We start from the raw sequence: 17,185 nt of genomic DNA on the forward strand, positions 1-17,185 counted from the left end.
AAAAAGGTATAAAAACTTTTCAAGGATTTTTAGAATCTCTTTAAGCATTGGTAAAGTCAATCACTTAATCTGGCTCCCCCTGAGCAGCAGAGCATGGTAGAAACTGGTCAGGGATGTAAGAGTGAGTGTGAAAAAATATCCATGGTTCAACAATATGATACTGATTGCACCATAAAGGGGACTTGTATAGAACTGAAAAAAAAAACATCTAATATTCCATATGGAGTTTGCAACAAAGCATCTAAGTGATACTGTAAACATATCAAAAAGTTTTGTGGTTAGACAAGTGAAAATAGATTTTTTGTTGGTTTTTGGTTTAAATGCAGATCATTATATACTGTAGTGCATCTCTCAGTCAGCAACATCACTACTTTGTGCCAGAGTTGGTTCCAACAAATATTAGATCATGGTCATGGATCTGAATACCTGTAGAATCGGCATATTTCAGTTTTTTTTCTTTTAATTTTTTGCTGCTATTTATTGTAACATATTACTTACCCTTAAAAGTCTACTGTTTGAACATTCAGGTTTTTAATAAAGGACTAAGTTTAAAAAATATGTATACATTATTTTATAATTTCATGAAAGAAGACACCATTGAAAGGTCTGGATACGTTTGCTATGCACTGTGTATGTATATGTTACAGGCCTATGGCTCTACTGGGCAGCCAAAGAACACACCCTTGCCAGCGGTCCTGACATGGCTTCTATTCTGTTTCTAGCAACAAGATAAAAAAATTATCTTGTTTTTGCCCTTACAGGAACCATAGGATCCAACCCACAAACAGCAGCACACATTCTCAAAGACTCCTCTCAGTATCACCAAGACTGTAAGGAAACAAAATTGTATGGAACATGGAGTGAATGCAAGTGAAAGTAAGTTAATTTCTAAAGAGTAATATGAATACATCAAACAGCTATTATTTAATTATTCAAGCAAATGCATAGAGACTATGCTACTGGCAGAGGCATCTAAGCAGTTCTAAAAGATCCTTTCTCTCAGCTATTCTTATATAACATTCTGACTGAGGACTTTATGTACATCACACAAGATGCTATACGTATATAAAGACGGTCTTTATGTGTCTTTATTTGCTAGACAGTCTTGTCAGTGTTGGGCAGACTACATGGACAAATTAATTCCCTGTACCCATTACCAAATTCATATCTTTACATTGTTTATATTTCAAATATGCCTCAACATTTACACTGTAAGTTATCTATGGTTCTTCTGGAGAGATTCACATGGTTATTTAATTACAGAAATCCTGATGAGTGTTGTGTAAATGGATTTAATTTTCCATTAAAGTATGATTTAAATAATTTAAATAATAATGTTTTATTTTATGATTTTTCATCCTATTGCCTAGAGGTATATACACCAATATATTTTAACTCACTTTATGTATTAGTAATGCAATAATGTATGTTTTTAAATTTGATTTGTGAATTTCGAGGAAATATGGCCTTTTGGTTAATGAAGGATGTAAAGAGTATTAAGACAAACACTAGTACAGGAGTATAAGTGGAGCTGTAGCTGATGTTGCAGCAGTGCAAGTACACCACTACTATAAAGATGACATCTCAAAAGACAGATCTATTTCTTTGAGTTAGACTGGAATCAGAAATCTTCTGCATTAAAACCTTTAGTTTTGACTTTCCGTAGGAATCAAACAATGTGATGTATTGCTTTGATTATGATAACTGTTACTACCTATCAATCGTTCAGTCATTGATACCTACTAATCAGTGATAATTGGCAAACATGTTGTACCCCTTAAGAACCAATAAGCTGAGTGTGTTGACTTGCAGTTTCCTTATAGACAATCACATGGTTACCCGAAATAACAAGATGCTACTGTATATCTTGATAACGAAAGATGCACAAACGCAACTTTCAACGACACAACAAGCACAAATGAATCACTTAGGAATGCAGTGGCTTTCAGTGATTGTGCTGTTTGTGTGACAGGAGCGAATTAAAGGAACTGGACAAGCAAACGTGTCCTGGGTCATTTATGTTATCTGAAAATAAAAATAAATTTCCAATATTTATGTGGTCTGCATGTGTGAGACGGTAGAGCTTGCAACTGATGTGTTATGAACTACGTGGCTCAACTTTGTACACAGTGCCCCTTACAAAAATCCTGGTTCTTTTTTACATTTATAAATTTTCTTATAAATGGTATAAAAAGATATAAAAACTATGGTCTTGTAAAATAGGAATTCACTAATTCTAACCTTTTTAAATACGTGGCTTGAAAGATGGGTCAAGTCTTTAAATGTCCTTTGATTTGCTTATTTGTTTAAGGAGAACACAATGTGAAACTGCTACTTCATCAGATTTACAAAAAGGACACTGCTATGAAATATTAAAACATGCTAGTTAAAGCCGTTTTAAGAACATGCAATTGTTTGCCAGTGTTCGCCTTTTAAGGTTAAACCCGCAACTCTTCTGATTAGGGTATGATATTGGAGACAAATTTAATTTTCTTGTTCAAACAAAAGCACAGAAGACATTGGTATTAAATACAAAATCAAATGCCATCCTGGGCAAACAGCGAAACAAAATTGCAGACATTATTATCCTTGCACCAGTAACAGAGTGCTTGATCTTAATAGACGGGGTCACTGGAGGTCAAAGTCGCCGTACATGATCATGTGATTACCCGAAAAAGAAGGCGGTATAACACAAGAACGAAAACAGCTGGGAAGCTACTTTCAATTGCACAAATACAGTACTAATGAATGAGCCCAGTCCGGTTCTCCTATGATGTTGCAGGCGGGTTGAGTGATGTCACACCCTGAAAAAATAAGGCGATAGATCTGGACAACGAAAGCAGCTGGGTATCTTAATTTCAACTGCACAAATACAGCACAAACAAATCGCACCAGTTCGGTTTTCCTGTGACATTGTAGGGGGCAGAGTGACGTCATACCCCCAAAAAAACAAGGCACTATATGTTGGAAATGAAAGCAGCACAAACACAGCACTAATAAATGTGGTGGGTTTCTTCGTTTGTGCCATTTGTAGGGGGGGCTCCACTTCATGGAGCTGCTCTAATCCCCTGTCCAGTCTGTCTGTCCCTTGTACCAAGTTGATATAACTATGTTAAACTTTAGCATATTATGCAAGACTAACTTAAGTTTACTTCTATCCTCTCAACTCTCTTTGGTGTTTTTAACTTTTGACCTTAATGTTTGAACAAACATTGAGTAAATCAATCAGACACATAGCCAAAACATTTGGTGTGTCAAAATCAACTGTTTGGTACATTAAGAAGCAAGAATGCACCGGTGAGCTTAGCAATAGCCAACGAGCTGGAAGACCACGGAAAACCACAGTAGTGGATGACCGAAGAATTGTGAAGAAAAATCCCTTTTCTACTGTTGAACAGATCAAGATCACTCTCCAGGATGTAGGCATAGATGTGTCAAAGACTACCATAAAGAGAAGAATATACCAGCAAAACCTCAGAAGGTTCACCACAAAATGCAAACCACTGAAAGACCAGGTTACAGTTTGCTAAAAAGCTTGTAGAGTTCTGGGACAAAGTACTATGGACAGATGAGACCATAATTAACCTGTACCAGAGTGATGGAAAGAGGAAAATGTGGAGGAAAAAAAGGAACTGCTCATGATCCAAAACATACCACCTCATCTGTGAAACATGGTGGAGGTAGTGTCATGGCTTGGGCATGTATGGCTGCCAGTGGAACTGGCTCACTTGTCTTTATTGATTATGTTACTGCTGATGACAGCAACAGGATTAATTCTGAAATGAAAGAATCTTATCTGCTCAGATCCAACCAAATTCCTCAAAACTTGCGCTTCACTTTGCAGCAGAGCAGTACAATGACCCCAAACATACTGCTGAAGCAACTATGGTGTTTTTCAGGCCCAAAAAGTGGAATGTTCTTGATTGGCCAAGTTAATCACCTGACCTGAGGTGGCTTTTTCTCCAGACTCAGTGCTTTCTTCTCCTCTTTTTTGTTTTCTTTGGTTCCTAGGTTACTATCCTTTTCGTTTTCCTAGTATCCTTCCAGCATCCTTCCTAGTCTCATTGTTAGCCTGAACTTCCCGGGAATATTTAGTTTTTTGGCTCTGATAATGGACCACTCCCTGCAGCTGTGCTGATCTGGGGCTCTGAGAATTGAGAGGTGGTCTTGAAGTAGATCTCTGAAACACCTTTTCTGTAAACTTAGAGTACAGAGTAACTTGTAATGCTTGCATTACTGCAGTGTGGCAGGGTCTGTGGTTCACTGGCCAAAGACAATTGATAGATGGCACTTGTGGTGGATTGGATGTTAGTGCAACAATTTAATCTGTTTCTGTATCATACATCTTTAAATCACTTAATATGGAATATTAATATGAAACTTTGTAACTAAAGAGACATTTTGGTAGCTGACAATAAAAACAGCAAAAGTAAAACATCTCTGAATGTCATAAATTACATTAATTTATTTATATATATATTAGGACTTACACATAATGTACAAAGCTGGTAGTAGTAGCTAAAAATACACAAACATTTTCTTACTGTGGTTATTTTGGAAAAGTTTTGACGTGCTCGTTCTAAATACATAAAGTTTATATACTTTACAAAAAGCTATAATGATTTAAATTTTTCTGTGAATACTTGCTGGTCATTATTATTGTAAAAATGTTGTAGTATTTTTTTAAATCCACTTACAGGGGAATATTTATATGGAATTATGTAACTAAAGAAATTTTGGTAGCTGAAAATAAAAAATGTCTGAATTTCATTAACAATACTAATTTATGCATCTAAATATAATATATTTATATAGTTGATAATGGTTCTGTTTTCCACTTTCTTGTAAACATCTGTATCAATTTAACTCACTTGTGGTTATTTTGTAAACATTTTGACATGTTTGTTTTAACGACATTTTGCTGTTGTTGTTGCAAAGGATAATGAAAGGGTCATCGTTTGTAATGTAGCATATTTTACCCGAGTGGCAGTTAAATGCTCGCTTGCTACTTGGAAGGTCTAAGGTTTGATTTTCTGGTCAAAGCACAAGTTTATTATTCAAAATGTAAGAAGGGCTGTTTTACAAAGCAAAATTAATCAGCTGTATTATTGTCGTGAATGCAATGTGCTTTTTTCAGGTTTACTTTTGCACTAAAATAATCTGTATTTTGTCTTAATGCTAATTTCAGCAACAAGTAATTAGGACACAATTTTACTTTAGCTTTTGATTATGAAAAATATATTTCAAACATACTGTACTGGCTTTAAAACCATATGGCATCATACTGTATATACAGTACTGCAGGGTTCTTAACCTTTTTGAGAGTGCGACCCTTTTTGGGGGTTAAAACTTTTCCACTTGTTCCAGTCAATTTCATGCTCACGTACATATGTGTCCAGCAAAACAAAAAGTTGATCGCCTGTGGCACGCTCGGGAAGAGGACAACAGAACAAAAAAATCCCCATTAATTTCTCCCTCTTCAACATATCTGGTGTAAACGAGCATTTATGCGTCTTTGGAGACATCAGTGGTCTTGTCAAGTTGTAAAGAAAAATACACACTAGGTTTTATCTTGGCGATCACCTGCTTTTCCACGTCTCTTGCCAAATGCCCAATGCGGTTAGACACAGTATAATTTGACACTGGTATCATTGCAAGCTGCTCTGCAGCGCTTTTCCCACACATGATTAAAAACCGTTTCCTTAGCGCATGGCAAGAAAAAAGTGTTTCTTAACGTGTGTGGCTCCCCAGTTTAAGCAATCCAGTTAGCTATGACGAAAGATGCCTGAAGTGACTTGGGGTTCACAGTGGTAGATTTTTGGAGGGTAGATTGTTGGCCTTTTAGCACCTATAGGTTTTGTTAAAACTCAGCAGGGTTATACTGCAAGGTTGAGTGTCTGGTCTGCAAGTGGCATAGCAGTTTAGAGGGCTTGAGGCTTTCCTTACACTTCACTACAAACCATACATGCCGGTCGTATCCTCTCCATAACTTCATTCTGTGTAAATCTGTACTTGGGCATATTTTCTCATTTTCTTTACCTGTCACTTTTCCAGTGCCACCTATTAAAAGATGCTCTATTTGCTGGGGTAATCACAGCTACCTTGTGGAGAACAAAGAAGTGCTACAAATATAAATGCGATTGTGGCCCACCCAATAGAAATTAATAAACGACATTACGTGACATGTAGGTGGTGCCATTGTAATAGACAGCTTATACACACTCATCAAAATGATTTTCTCTGTTTTTTTTTGACAATTTATTTTTACGTCTTGTCAGGAATTGTAGTCTTTGTTCACGTTTTAGATTCATATGGCTGACGTTTTAAAACTACAGAACACACTCTGTGAAGGAAATATATTCCTTTTTAAAGAGACCATATCATCTTATAATAATAATGCCAATAGACCACCTTTAATTACACAAACAGTGTGTTGTAGAATGTGAAAAGACTAAGGCTGAACCTGTGGCTACTGGTGTACACTCAACCTACAACACATGTGTGACTCGCAATATTGGGCGATAAACAGCAGAATTGCAATTATATTTGCCAACAGTTACAACAGATTTTAAAACAAATCTAAAATCTTTTATAATAGAAGTTATTAACCCTACTTTATTTCACACATGCATCTAAGATCAAGGTGTGCGCAGCAGGTGTTTTGTTTTGATTATGCTATGAATTTGTATCTGAGGCATACTGTTTTGAAATTATAAAAAAGATTTGTAAATCAAACCTTTGTTGAATTTGCACAAAAGAAAGACGTTTATATTGAGAAGCCATGTACTGCTTGCAAAGCAGCTGATCTTGACATTCAAACAACATTATTTATTTAAGTATTATTTACCTGAATTACCTGAATTATGAACCTGAATTATTTAAAAACTGTCTGCCTGACCATATTGTAACTTATTTGAGTTAGCAGAACGTTACCTTGCTCTAGCAAGTGGCTGTGTTAGCAGATGAGTTTGTGTTACCATATAAGTATGTGTTCACTACTTCTGTTCAACCCTCCTCTCAGGGAAATTATAAAAAGAAGTTCCTACATCTTCTGTCACATCCTTTCTAAACGTTTTCTTTGCTCATTAAGGAAAAACAAGAGTGTTTTTACTGCCATAAGACCTGCCATTTGATTGCTGATTACCCTATTTTAACATACACAGCAAAGTAAACAACAAGTAAAATATGCAAAATAAGTGTTGCTTTGACATCACCTCATGTGAGCCATTGATTTTAAAGGTATTTGTGTCTGTAATTGGAAAAACCGAATGACCAGTCTTTTATTCTTGCAAATATTTTGCCTTTGGTGGACCAGGCTTCTTGTGACTCCAATGTGTTATTGCAAGGCATAGAGATGGGATATATGAGAGTGCTTCTGTTATTTACAGTCTCAGTAATTTACTGGCTTTGTTAAGGTAGGAGTGTGACCTACAGTAGCCTGCCTAAAGGGATAGCCTTTATTCTGGGAAATGACTTGTTTTTTGGGAGAGTGTTGTCTGTGTTGGAAGTTTTAGGTAAACCAGAACTCTTGAATGATCAGGATGAACTAGCATTCATGTTTCCTGTGGTATTTTCCACATATGTTTGTCACACGCTTACAGACTCACATCCTGAGCTTGCAAGATGTTTTCGATTTATTTGACACTTTTGTAGCTGCTTCTGTTACGGATAATATTTAGGCTCTAGTCTTCTGCCATATATTGTTTTTAACTGATCACAATCCTTGACTTTTTCTTCATCCTATGTATTACCATAAGCAATGACTGATGTGTGGGTCACTTATGTTACAGGGCTTCTCCCTGGAAAGATCTACAAGAAGGACATGAAGAATGTTCTAGCTGATGCACTGGTCACCTTTGTTACAGGGTTTAGCTTTGGTGGAAATTTTCTGTAAACTGAAGAGTTATAGTGGAGTTTATCTTGTGAACTGCTTACTTTGTTTTAACAAACATTATGTTTGTTCCTAAGGGTGGGAGTGTTACATCTCTCATCCTAATTGGAATAAGCAGTCAGGTTTGGGTTGTGGATGTTAGTATTAGTTGCGTGGAAGACCTTTTTTTTGGCATGGCCATTGTTGTTATTTTTCAGGAATGGGAGTGTGTAACCTTGAATAGTGTAGTAGATGTTTCATGTGGTTCCAAATGTTCAAGGGAGATGCAAACACATTTTTGATTTGGTTTCATTGTGCAGCATTGAACAACTGGAGATAGTGGTTATCTTGCAAATGCGCTCATAATAATAATAATAATAATTTGCTTACACTTATATTATAAATATAATATAATTATTATATTTATATAATATTATATAATATATAATTATTATATATATTAATATATATATAATCATTATAATATAATAATATAACCTGCTTAGCTTCAGTGAGCTGCCAGTTACCTGTTGATCTGCTTTGAGTAATGAAGGGCTGAAAGCGGGACACTGAACATAACTGTAGTATACCATAGTGTACTTTCTACTGGCACAAATTTTGATGCACATTCTAGATGGCAGCATATGTATATGAGTAATACTGTTTAAATAGCCTTAATACTAATCATCATGAATTCTTACACACTCTTTATCTGTTATTTAGGCTTCTCGGTAGTAAAAGTCTTTAGTGAATATAAGAATTTTGTCCCCTTTCAAAATTGCTTGGGTTGGAAGACAGGGCAAATTAACATCTTCATACTAAAGTGGTACACTGTTATGGACAAGCCATTAAGTTGGTGAAATAAACTGGGGTTCTTTCCTTAACCAAGATCTGACATCTGACACAGACTTTAAATTCTTTTAAAAATATTCACATCTGAAACGTTGCATACATTGAATAGAAACTTTAATCAAGAGAATTTAATCAACAACCAAAACACCTGTTAAAGTGTATGCATTGACATTATTAATAAATTTAGGATTTTTTCGTCTGTTGAAACACAGGAATGGTTAATATTCTTTTATTCTGTCTTTCTAAACATATTATAATAGAGTTCCCATGTTTCCATGTATAATGAAGAGTTCCCAACCAAGGCATATGCCTGACTTTCTTTCCTGCTTTTGAAACTGGGAACTGCTGCTCCACTTTCATTAATACTCAGGTGCACAGAAAATATATGATGAGGCTGAGTACTTTAGTTATCACATTGACTGCAGAATAATAGACATACTTAAGTTTAGTACTTCCCACCAGTTTATTAAGGTAAAAGATTTTTATGCAAAAGTTATTTTATGGCTAGTAAACATCAGTTAATCACAATTAATGGTGATCCAGTATTTGGGATGCATTCCAAAGATACAACATGTAGATTTATTAATACAAATAATAAAATGTACAAAATAACCAATACAAAGGTGAAGATGTACAGTGCCAATAGAAAGTCTACAAAACTGTAATGAATGACGACCCCCAAGTCACAGAATGTAACAGTCAGACAGCATATCATCCACTTTAGAAGTGTGGGTTTTGGTGATCTGAACCCTTCCTGGCTCCTAGGATTTACCGGTGGTCTGCTTTCAAAGGGGCATGCTCAGTCCCAAAAAACAAACCTTCACAGAGATATTAGTTCCCAAAAGTTCTTCAACTGCTCTACTCACATGGAACAACTCTTTCAGTCCCCTATTCTACGAAGAATATTCTACTTCGCCCTTACAACATATAAGCATTCATTCCCGGGCTCTCCTCTCCATGGCCAGTCTTCAATTTACCAGGAAGAAACCTGGGATCCCTGGCATACTCAGTCAGGCTCATATTTGACACAGCCAGTTTTCCCTGCACTGGAAGATACATGTTCCTTGTCTCTTCCAAAATACCTACTGACGTGCCTTACCCTCTGGCACCCAGCTAAACACTGCTATTCTACTGCACTACAAAGACTACAGAAAATTCAGACATATCCAAGAATACTATACACAACACATGATGTTAAAGCAAAGGATTTAAACACTCCTGTGCTATATAAACTCACTACATTTCAGGATTCAGCTAACACACTCTCCCTCCCTGAACTGCAGTTCATGTTGATGCAGTTTAGATGCAGCTTTCCAAAGTAACATTTTGTGGCTTAACAGCCTAAAATCAAGACACATTAGATCAGAATTAAAAAAATAAAAAAATAAAGCACCATTTAAATTCAGTTCCATTCACTCAAAATATATCATTCATTCCCAGGGTGACAATATAAGCAGCAAGCAGTGCATTATGTATGCAACACATAATAAAGAAACATTGCTAAGAAAATATATATCTGTATATAAAAAAGTAAATGGATCATTAAAGTGATTGGAAGTAACAGTGTGTAGTACTGAAGATGGTATTAAAGTACATGCGCATTTGTAGACGGGGCTCTGTCCATAATAATAATAATAATAATAATAATAATAATAATAATAATAATAATAATACTTTCTTACACTTATATGGCGCTTTTCTGGACACTCCACTCAAAGCGCTTTACAGGTAATGGGGACTCCCCTCCACTACCACCAATGTCAGCATCCACCATTAGACATCATATTGATAAGACTTTTTTATAGTCATTGTTTGCCAGCCTGACATATTCTGGAACAAAGCTGAATTTCCTTTTATTGGTCTTGCACTGTGGACAGCGGAAACATCTTCCTGTAGTCAAATGTTTAAAAGTCCGTGATGAAGGACATGAGATGGGTCTTCAATGATTTGGCCTTCCTCAGGATCTTCCTGGCATAAAGCTGTGCCAGTGGTCTTCAAAGACACACCAATGACTTAAGAACTGAAGCTTACAACATTTTAATGGCTTTTTTGATTATTTATTGTTTGCGTAACAGCCATCTGTTGGATAGGTCTTTGAATGTAACATTCCTAGAGTTTGCAGTGTTTGCCTCTTTCTCCTTACAGAGCTGTTCAAGCTCATTCACATTGCAAGGGGGCTGGTGATGGATTGCAACCTTTACATAATTCCACATAATTTCAAATGGAATGAGGTCAGGGCCTTGACTGGGCCACCTGAGGACATTTACCTTTTTGTTCTTTAGCAACTCCACTTATGCTAAGGGTTACTGTCATGCTGAAAGGTAAACGTCCTTCCCAATTTCAGTTTCTTTGCATAAAACAGCAGGTTTTCTTCAAAAATCAGTCTTCATTTTGTTCCATCCAGTTTCTCTTTAACCCTGATGATTCTTGGTGGCCTCTCTAATCAGTCTCCGCCTTTCTTGGTCATCCATTTTAGAGGGAAGGCCGGTGGTGCTCTTCACCTTCCAGTTCTTATTCACAGTCTGGATTGTGTTCCAAGGGATATTTAAGGCCTTTGAATTTTTTATACCTGTCTCCTGCTCTGTGCCTTGTCACAACTTTATCCTTGAGGACTTTTGATAGCATCTTTTTGGCCGCACTAACCTTTTTACTTCGAGATGCTCTTCCTAGCAGTGGAGATCTAAGGAAACAGCTTGTTTTATTCTGAATAATCAGAATCACTACAGTTGAACACAGGAGCCAAATTGTGAATGGTGATTTTGAATGACAATTTTAAAATCATTTACAACTGCTATTGCTAAGGGGTGCATACATTTATCCAACCTATGTTTCTAGGTATTCAGTTTTAATTACCTTTCAGAATGTTTGAATTTTTTTTGTCATTTAAATGTTGTTTGTTACAATGTGCAAGTAATGGTAAAATAATTATTTAATGTTTCTTGATTTCAGGCTGTAAGGCCATGAAATGTGTTACTTTGGAAAGGCGTGTAGACTTTCTATAGGCACTAAAGGAAAGCTGTCATGAGACAGAAATGGCTGATCAAAAGAATAAAAATAGTTTATTAATCTTCTTCAAAACAATAATGGGGATAAGATATGCTGAATTGTAACTACTTTGATACTATGTGGGGCAGGTTAGACTTGGGTACCATCATACATGGGTCCCTTACCAGAGACACCCTAACACCACTCTTTAAGGTTCAGAAATGCAATTTCTTTAGAGTGCTGATGAATGCTCCAACTACCATCAAAACACAATAATAAGAGTTTTGTGTCAGTTTGCATGATAGAAGCACTTTTTCTCATGGTAACCAATTCCGGACAGAAAGACTACAAACCTAATAAATGACTGATTTTATATAACAATGTTTGCAAACAATAAATACCTTAGAAGAATTAATACCTCAGGTGAGAAATGGCAAAAAAAAAGTTTTAAAAATTTTAAAAGAATTGAACACCTTTTGGTGTCAGTATATTCGATTTTCAACCCTGGAAGTTATTTTGAACATTTTCTCATATCCTTTGCTTGGGAAGCATCATTGTAAACAGAGTGTCCTCAAAAAGTACAGAGACAGAAAAGTCACAACTGTTATTTTTAGTTTACAGTCAAACAATTTGTATGATCATGAGATTAGCATAATTCATAAATACATTTTAATATACTTTTTTAAAAATATTTCTATGCATACATTTGCTCATATTAGAACTACAACATACTTTGTGTTCAAGAACAAGTAAAGGTTTATTCCATACTGAAAAGAGAAGAAAAGAAACACAACGTTTCGGCTGTGGACCCTTCTTTGGGTGTGGATTTTGTGTTCAGCCCAGTGATTAACTATTTGGGATAAATTCACTTTAAGTACATTGCAGAGTGTAATAATCAATAATTGGTTGCATACACCTTTTGAAGCAATAACTGAATGAAGTCTGAAACATTTCAGTAATAATTTCTGATTCTTTGTTGCAACCACTTGCCTGTTCTTAGGGGTTTTTTATGTAAATTTTTTTCAGCATTTAAATGTGTGCTCATTTGGAATTCAATGCAGAAATTGACTTTACAATCTCAAATCCACTTTTTTCTCCTTTTTTGCAATTAGCTATATGTTTTGGGTAATTTTAAGGTGAAGCACTGCCCAGTTCATATGGAAGTATTTTCTTTTACATAAGCAGAACAAATTCAATTCAATTCAGTTTATTTTTATATATCGCCTTTCACAACAAGGTTTCCCCAAGGCACTTAACAATGCAAGTGACCATACATGTTATGAGTACAGAACAGAAAAGACCAGAAGAGGCACCAAAAACTCCTAAGTAAGGAGAAAAAAAAACCTATAGGGGTCTAAGGTCAACCCTTTTGGGCATGCTAACATTATACAATTAAAAAAAAGAATAAATGAACGAGGGTATTAATCCACCCATCAAGTCTTCTATATGTCAGTACTCCATGCAGATCTCTGTAGACCAGCAAAATCCTCCTAAACGATAGCTATATCCACAATGTCCCTCTTGGATCCATAGGAACAAATGTTTCTGTAAACTTAAGAATTCAACATTCGTTAGATCATCAATACAGATGAATTAGCCAATTCCAGCCATGTCCGATATCGTATTTGGCAAGGCTCAAAGGGAACAGCTGTAATAAAATTGGAGCAAAATATTTAACGTCAGTGATTTTAAAACGTAATTTAACTTATTCTGATATAAATCAGCCCTTCCAGTTTAATTATATATATATTGGTTTATGAGAGCTACAGTGAAAAGTATTGAATTTCCAATAATGATTGTGATGTCCAGTAATGACTACTCCCAATATCCCTTGCCTGCCAAAATCTCAATATTTTGTTCGAACATCAGTGGTAGAAATGCACTTGATGTGTGCTCTAATGCGCATCATGCTTTAGACATTAGATTATTTTCAATTCCATTTATTTTTATATTGTGCCTTTCACTTCACTACAGGTTGCCCCAAAGCGCTTAACAATGCAAGTAACCATACATGTTGTGAATACAGAATAGAAGACCAGAAGACAACAGAGGAGAGGAACCAAAAACTCCTTAGTAAGGAGTTAGTCCAAGGTCAACTGGCTGCCCAACCCCTTTGGGCATGCTAACATTATATAATTAAAAAAAGGAAATACATGAATGAGGGTATTAATCCATCCATCCATCATGTCTTCTGTATGTCAGTACTCCATGCAGATCTCTGGAGCAAAATCCTCCTAAATGATAGCTATATGCACAACATCCCTCTTGGATCCATGGCAGTGATGCAGCATCCAACTCAGATGGTGCCTGGACGGGGGGAGGAGAATAGGATAGTTTGGTCAGAACAGATCTATCTGACTGGTGGGCCAACATAGAGACACAGAATGGTATGTACAGCAGCACCAGCAGCCATGGTTGCAGCAGGCTATAATGGAAGGTGTGAGTAGGCTAGGCTAAAGTAATAGGTCTTCAGTCTGGATTTGAATACTGAAATTGACTCGGCATCCCGAATATGGGGTGGGAGACTGTTCCATAAGCTAGGGGCTTTGTAACTAAAGGCTTTGCCGCCAACTGTTATTTTATTATAAGCCAGCAGCCATATCACCCTGCAACTCACAACTGGCAACCCACTGAAGTTAAGCAGGTGTGTGCCTGGTCAGTACCTGGATGGGAGACCTCCTGGGAAAAAATTAAGGTTGCTGCTGAAAGAGGTGTTAGTGGGGCCAGCAGGGGGCGCTCACCCTGCGGTCCATGTGGGTCTAATGCCCCAGTATAGTGACACTATGCTGTAAACAAGCGCCGTCCTTCGGATGAGACGTAAAACCGAGGTCCTGACTCTCTGTGGTCATTAAAATCCCAGGGCGTTTCTCGAAAAGAGTAGGGGTGTAACCCCGGCGTCCTGGCCAAATTTCCCATTGGCCTCCTAATAATCCCCATATATGAACTTGCTTCATTACTCTGCTCTCCTCCCCACTGATAGCTGATGTGTGGTGAGTGTTCTGGCGCTCTATGGCTGCCGTCGCATCATCCAGGTGGATGCTGCACATTGGTGGTGGTGGAGGGAAGTCCCCATTACCTGTAAAGCGCTTTGAGTGGCGTGTCCAGAAAAGCGCTATATAGGTGTAAACAATTATTATTATTATTATTATTATTGTTATTATTATTATTAATGTGTGAAATATGAAGAAGACCTGCATTCTGTGATCTAAGCAGGCGATTTGGATGGTAAACATTAATAAGTTCCATTAGATAGACAGGTGCCTGACCTCTGAGACCTCTGAGGAAAGTCTGCCCTGTACCTGACTGGAAGCCAATGAAGATAGCTAAGTATGGGGGTTATATGGTCATTCTATCTGCTCCTAGTAACAATTCTAGCTGCTGCATTCTGAATTCGCTGTAAGGTGTTAAAAGAATGGTGGGTGCTCCCTGATAGTATGGCATTGCAGAAGTCTAACATACTGTACAAGAGCATGTATTAATTTCTGTCTTGAGTGGAGAGAAACTGCCTTATTTTTCCAATATTTCTTAACTGTAGGAAGCATGTTTTAGATACTGTTTTAACATGATAGTTAAATGAGAGCCTTGTGTCTGACGCCTAGGTTACTTTTACCTACTGTAGGTTATTTTTAAATGGTAAATTGATTGTCCTAATCAGATACCCTTACCCTGTACAAATCCCACACCACAGCAATAAATTTGTGATGTTACAGTGGTCCTGCACCAGGGGACTATAGGACGAAAATCCAATGTGACTGATCCAGGGTGCCTGAAGCCACCTAATAAATAAGCTGATTTAAGGATTACCTAAAGGGATGGTAAACTAGATAGTGCTGCAGTTATTTATAGAAAAGCAAAGTTGTTTCTTACAGTGGCTTTCCTTTGCCTCCTGCAGTGTAAATGTGGACAATTAGTCCCTTCTTGAAGATGTTCCATGGCACTAAAGTGTTTGTTTTGGTAGTAACATAAAGGCTTTGGTATATTTGTATTGTGCTTTTGGATTTATATTGAAAGTCCTCTCTTTGCTGAGGAGGCAGTTTTAACGGGGGGACAAAGCCGCAGCTTTCTTAGATTTGCTTCTTTATGCTTGTGTCATCATAATCTCCTGGGATTTGCATGGCTGTCCATTTGGATGAACACTGACTCCCTTTTGTTCTCCTGTGAACAGAAATTGGGAGGAAAAAAAAACCAAATACCCAAAGATGTTGGCAAACCAGACCAGCGTTTTAATCTTTACTGGAATTTGTGCAGCTCTGCTAATTCTGGCAGTGGCGTACTACACCTATTGGTAAGTAGGCTGCTGTGGAGCTCTTTGCTAAGGTTTGGGTAACAAAATCAATCGTGTTGCTTTTATGTTTCCCCTTGCGAGTATTGACCAGAGGCACCTTAGCTACATAATCACATTGTTGTGGACTTTATGTTATTGCAGTTTTCTAGCAGTGAAAAGGTTTTGTCTATAAGCAGGATTTCTTTTTGGTTTTACTCTGTTTTTGGGTTGGACCGCCATATCATTTTTTTACTTATGTTCTACTGGAATCTAGCATTAATAGCCTCTGTCAGTTTCTTTATTTTGTGCAGAGATCTGTTTAAGCTTTCAGTAGGTTTTGATTAGTATGGGAAAATCCCTGGCTTTTTTAGCTGAATTTAGCATCTCCCTTGCTTTCCATGACAAAGTACCCAATTGGCTCTATCCACTTTCAAAGTCCATGACTAAAACAAGGAATGAAGACTTCCTTGTAAAGAAAATACTATATCAGTACTAAATCACTTAAATATTTTGTACCATAGGGTCCAACGTCTGTTCTTGGAGAACCTCAGTCCAGGCTCTGCAGTCCACCACTAAATCACCAACTACTAAAGACTTCTGAACAATTTAAATGTGAGAAATTAAGCAGGTGATATGTCAGTTTAAGTAAATAAGAGATCATTGGGAATTAAAATGTGAACATCCTTCAGCGCTCAAGGGCCATCTTTTTATTAATCGGCTGATTACTTGCTTAATTCATCAATAACCTTGAATACCGACTGAACTGGAGCTCTTCACATGTAGTCTTGGAGACCCCTGCTGTAGTCTTACTTGTTTTTAACATTTAGTGAATGGGATGTAGACATTAGAATTTTTTGTGGTATTACTTCTGTATATTTGACTAGTTATGTTGACTTATAATTGCTTTTGGTGTCCTTCAGAAGTCAAAACATTTAAAAGATCTTCCAGGTTCCACCACATCTTAATTACAGATTACAGTTATATCTTGGGCGTATCAAACAATTGTCACATGTCATCTTCATCATCATGATCAGCAGAATCCCTTTGCAGTCCCCTTCACAGATGTTTTGCTCAGTTCATCCGTGTTTCTCCTGCAGACTTGTAATTTTCATTTTCCTTGTCTATGATTCTTTCTTGTTAGTTGTCTGTTGTTTTTTGAGAGCAGTTAAGAATTTCTGTGGATCAATTGGGCTATGCTTGCACTATACCTATTG

The 17,185-nt window shown here is 36.8% G+C and overlaps 1 protein-coding gene across 11 annotated transcripts in view; it reads left to right on the plus strand.

The window, feature by feature from the left end:
• agpat3 (1-acylglycerol-3-phosphate O-acyltransferase 3) overlaps positions 1-17,185 on the plus strand; it is a 107,040-nt gene that overhangs the window by 6,241 nt on the left and 83,614 nt on the right. For 5 of the 11 annotated variants that reach the window (XM_088607298.1, XM_088607199.1, XM_088607260.1 and 2 more), the window contains exon 2: positions 762-876. The exons of 2 other annotated variants lie outside the window; for them this stretch is intronic. The gene's annotated coding sequence lies outside the window, so the exon portion shown is untranslated. Of the gene's footprint in view, positions 1-761; positions 877-15,872; positions 15,993-17,185 lie in introns of all 11 variants that reach the window. 4 more of the 11 variants (XM_088607250.1, XM_088607207.1, XM_088607233.1 and 1 more) reach the window with 2 other exon arrangements.

Source organism: Lepisosteus platostomus, chromosome 2 (assembly GCF_059453375.1).
Source record: "Lepisosteus platostomus isolate fLepPlt1 chromosome 2, fLepPlt1.hap1, whole genome shotgun sequence".
Classification (NCBI taxonomy): domain Eukaryota; kingdom Metazoa; phylum Chordata; class Actinopteri; order Semionotiformes; family Lepisosteidae; genus Lepisosteus; species Lepisosteus platostomus.